Here is a 5,326-nt window from a genome sequence, read left to right on the forward strand (position 1 = left end):
CCACATTTATACTTCACCTGCATGATACATTGTTGTTTGTTGCCTCGAAACCTATTTCATTTTGGTATTTTAATTAATCTACACAAAATTTTCTCCTAGCATTCAGCAAATTCCAGCCCCTAAGGTCAGAGATGTCTAGGCATTATGCTGAAGCATAGATTTCATATCTCTAGACTTAACAAGCACTGTGGGTCTGATGCAGGTGTTCTCAGGTTCATTTCTTAAGATATATTGCCAATATCAAACCTCTAGGAAGTTACTTATAACTTGCCACAAAATGCAGATTCACCATGGAAACTCGTCTGTATGTAACTACTTGAATGAAGGGACCCTGCGGGTTTTATAAGCAGGGTCATGTTTCTTTATGAACAGTTATCTACCAACACCAACCTATTTGGAAGTGTGTTTGATCACCCCAGGACCACCGAAGACAGAGCCTGGCCTCCATAAAAATAGTCCGTTTAGTCTAGGGAAAAGAGAATCCAATTTGTCTCCTAATAGGAAGGCCCCCAAAAAAAGGTTATGAAAAAGGGACCTTTGGTCCAGATTCCTGGGCTCAAAGGCTAGCATTATTTTACTATCTATCAATTTAGGAAATTCGTTTAACTGTCACAAGTTAGTCATTGCCCTACTTGTAAAATAAAATAAGAAAATGACCTAAATCCTAGGTTGCTAGAGAGGTTTAAGTTGGGTAACATTTGTAAGCAGTTACAAAGTACAGAGTTTTCAACTTGTTACAGAGCAGATAATTCCCAAACATTAGCTAATAGGATGGCACCACTCGAGTAATATGTTATCTATAATGGAAATGGAGTTTTTAAATCCATTTTGTAATTATCTAATTAACACTCTCTTTAATGTGTTGGTTAATGTGTCAGCTGCCTCACATGTAGATGGCCACCAAAATCAGTGCACTTTGTTTCAGAACTGAAAGGTTTCTTGGAAGTCCCTGAAAACCTTTGAAAGTCTTATATGACCACAGAGAAATTTTCTTCAGGAGAACCATAAACATCTCTGATGTCTTTCTCAGTAGGAGTTGGAAGGCATTTAAACCTGGTAACCACAAAGAATCTCAAATGCAGCCTCAATCTCTGGTCTTCTGAACCAACATAGGCAATGAAATAAGTCACCAAACTGCAACTTTGGGTAATATTGCCAGGAAAAGGAGAGATGAAGAAAAATATTTATTTCAGCATTTGACACAATCTGAAGCCTACCTTAGGATCTTGATTTCCCCAAATATCATCTAGATAATCAGCAATAGGGTAACTCATATCTTATTGGACAGAATAGCTGACTAACTGGTAAAAAAACAAAGAAACAAACAAACAGCAATGACCTAAAAAAAAAAAACCCAACTAAGTCAGCACCTGTAACTTACAAGAAACAATCAACCCACAACTAGTCCTGGTCAATTTATGGTACCTATTTTTGTCCTCATCCTGTATCAACTTTTTACAACTTGACTTATCATAACATATAATAAAATGCATATAATTAATCTGTACAGTTTCATGAATAATAATATATATTTAAACTATAATGCCATCACCACAATAAAGATAATAAATATTTCTTTCACTCTCAAAAGTTTTCTCACTCTCCTCTGCGTTTCCTCCTTACCCGCCCCCACTCAACTCATACTCTGAAACAACCACTGCTCTACCATTTGTCACTATAGATTATTTTGTATTTAATGAAATTTTGTATAAATGAAAATATATAGGAGATATCCCCTTTTCTGCCTTTTCCTGCCTTTTATGGTCTACCTTTTTTTTTTTTGAGAGAGAGAGTCTTGCTCTGTCACTCAGGCTGGAGTGCAATGGTGTCATCTCGGCTCATTGCAACCTCCGCCTCCCGGGTGCAAGTGATTCTCCCACCTCAGACTCCCAAGTAGCTGGGATTACAGGCGCGTGCCACCACATCTGGCTAATTTTTGCATTTTTAGTAGACACCAGGTTTCACCATGTTGGCCAAGCTAGTCTTGAACTCCTGACCTCAAGTAATTCGCCTGCCTTGGCCTCTCAAATGCTGGGAATACAGGCATGAGCCACCATGCCCAGCCTGATCTACCTTTCTTTCACTTAGTGTATGTCTTATTTTCATACTCATTTATGGTTTTTGCATCTATCAATAATTTGCTATTGCAGCATACTATACCGTGATGCTTATGGTATTTTTTATTTAATGTATACTTTATTATACTCTGTTTGTTTATCCATTTACCTGTTATTGAATATTTAATTTGTCTTAAGTATTTGACCCTTAAAAATTTAGCTATTGTAAGTTCATGCACTAGTTCTCTGGTCATACATTTTCAATTCTCTTGGATTTCTCCTATGAGTGGAATGTCGACATTACATGGTAAATGCATGTTTAACTTTTTAAATAAGTCATCAAACCCTTTGCAAAAGTGGTTCTACCATTTTGTGTAGACTAGTTCAAAGTGTCCTCTATTCTTAGCAACATTGGCTATGCCCAATGTTTAAATATAACTTTTAAATATAACCATTCTAGGAGGTGTGTAGTGGAAAACCACTTAGTTTTATTTTGCAGTTTCTTAATAATGAATTATGTTTAAACATTTTTTTTTTCCTTGAGACAGGGTCTTGCTCTGTCACTCAGGCCAAGTGTAGTGGCAGGATCATGGCTCACTGCAGCCTCAAACTCCATGGGCTCAAGAGGTCCTCCCACTTCCACTTCCCAGTTAGCTGGGACCACAGGCATGCACCATCATGCTTGGCTAATTTTTTTTTTTTTTTTTTTTTTAAAGGTAGGGTCTCATAATGTTGCCCAGGCTGGTCTTGAACTCCTGGGCTCAAGTGATCCCTCACTTTGGCCTTCCAAAGTGTTAGAATTACAGGCGTGAACCACCACATCCAGCCTGAATGCCTTTTAATGCGCTTTGTTGCCATCCAAATATTTCGTTTCATGACATGTCCGTTCAACTGTTTCCTTTTTTGTCAATTGGGTGATTTGACTTTGTATTTTTGAGATATAGCTGTTTCTAATATGTTCTAGATGAACATTCTTATCTGGATAAGATAAAAATGTTTTCTCACAAACTGTGCTTATTTCACTTTTTTGACTATGTCTTTTGACAAATTCAATTTATCTATGTTGTTCCACTTGTGCTTCATGACATTTGGGCCCATCTGAGAAATCTTTGCATAGAAAACTGTCATTAATGTTTTCTCTTAGTTTCTTATTAGTATGTTTCTGCTCTTGAATTTAGTCTATGATGTATTTTGATTGACTAACAAGGTTCTTTTTTGGTATACAATGTCACAGCAGGATTTCTTGATAAAAATATAATTTTACACATTTGATTTCCTTGTCATCTTTGTTGAAAATCAATTGGAAGTCTATGTTTCAGTCTATTTCTGAATTATTTATTCTGTTCCATTGATCAATATGACTATCTGTGTAACAAAACCACACTGTTACACTTGCTGTACCTTTATAACAAGGATTAAAATATGGTAGTACATGCTCTTCAACATTGTTATTTATCAAAGTTGTTTTGGATATTTTAGGTCCATATATATATATAAATGTTATTATCTGCTTGTCTATATAAAAATGCGTACTGAGATTTTAGCTGGCCTCACCTTGAATTTTATAGATCAATTTGAGGAAATTTAAAGAATCTTAAAGGTACTAAATACTTTAACCCAAATGAATATGATGTATTTTTCCATCTAATAAATTAAAAAATAATCTAGCAATGCATTTCAGGTTTTAATAAAACAGAGTTTAAATTTTGTTGTCAAATTTATCCTTAAGTAATTCATATTTTTATGACACTAGTTTTACAATTATCTTCTAAAATTTCACTATTCATAGAAATACATGAATTTATTATATCTACCTAATTTTCTGTAAACGTGCTGAAAATTTTTAATAATAGCTTTTTTCCTAGACCGCATAGGATTTGTTGCATACACAATCATATATCTTTTAAAAATAGAGCCATTTCTTACTTTTCCACAGTAGCTAGAACTGATACTGCAACATTAAATAGAAGTAATAAAAGAAGACATGTTATGTTGGTGCAAAAGTAATTGCTGGTGTTTTTCAATTGTAAGTAATTGCAAGAACCACAGTTTTGCACCAATCTAATGCTTAACCTTGTTTCTTAGGAAGAAGACGTTTAGTCTTTCATTATTAATTATGAAGTCATCTATAGATTTTTATAGATGCCCTTTTTGCATTGAGGAAATTCCTTTATATATCCATTTCACTGAGTTCATATACATGTATATATAATGATGTTAATTTTTATCTAATAGTTTTCCTGTATTTGTTAAAATAATCATATATACTTTTAGGTTACTAATATGGAAATTACATTAAATTGACTGATTTTTTTTTAATGCAACTCCACACTTGCATTTCAGGGTTGAACCACACTTGAGCATGATATATTATCCCTTACATATTGCTGGATCTGTCATATTAAATTTTGTAATAATTTTTAAATCTATGTGATGGATATCAATCAGTAGTTTTCGTTTTTGTAATGTCTTTGGTTTGGTATCAAGCTAATGCTGGCTTCACAGAATGCATTGGGAAACGTTTTCTCTTCTGTTTTCTAGAAGAGATTGTGTAGAATTGATATTATTCTTTTAAATATTTTTAAAGAATCCAAAAGCAAAGATTGTAGTTTGGCTTTATGTAAAGTTTTAAATTACAGATTTAATTTATTTATGTTAAAGAGCTATTCAGGCTATCTATTTTGTAAGTTTGGGTGAATTTCGTCTTTCAAGGAATGTTTCCATTACTTCAAAAATTTCTAATTTATTTTAATTGTTTCCTTAGAATTCCCTTATTATCCTTTTAAGGTCTGTAGAATCAGTCATGATATCCCTCTTTTTGTACCTTCTCCAGGTAATTTGTGACCTTCCTCCCTTAGATTTCCTTAATTTTTATTTTTTTTCTAATTTTCCTTTTGATTTCTTCTTTCACCCACAACAAAACACAGGAATATGTTGTATATTTTACAAATACTTAATGATTTAAAATACGCCTTTCTGTTATTGATATTTAGTATAATTGTATTAAAGTCAAAGAATATAGCTTAATGTGTTTAATTAGTTTAAGTTTATTGAGAATAGACTTGAGGCCCAAAATGCATTCTATGGGAGACATTTTCATATGCACTTCAAACTAATGTGTGTCGGATCTTTTTATGTGTGGAATGTAAAATGTTCAAGTTGACTGTTTATTCAAATCCTGTATATCTTGACAAATATTCTTACTGATGTAAATTAGTATGAGTGGACTGTTGAAATCCAAAATCTCATTATAAATTTGTTCACTTTTC

This window comes from Aotus nancymaae, unplaced genomic scaffold (assembly GCF_030222135.1).
Source record: "Aotus nancymaae isolate 86718 unplaced genomic scaffold, 86718_ANA_hifiasm-v0.15.2.pri h1tg000065l, whole genome shotgun sequence".
NCBI lineage: Eukaryota > Metazoa > Chordata > Mammalia > Primates > Aotidae > Aotus > Aotus nancymaae.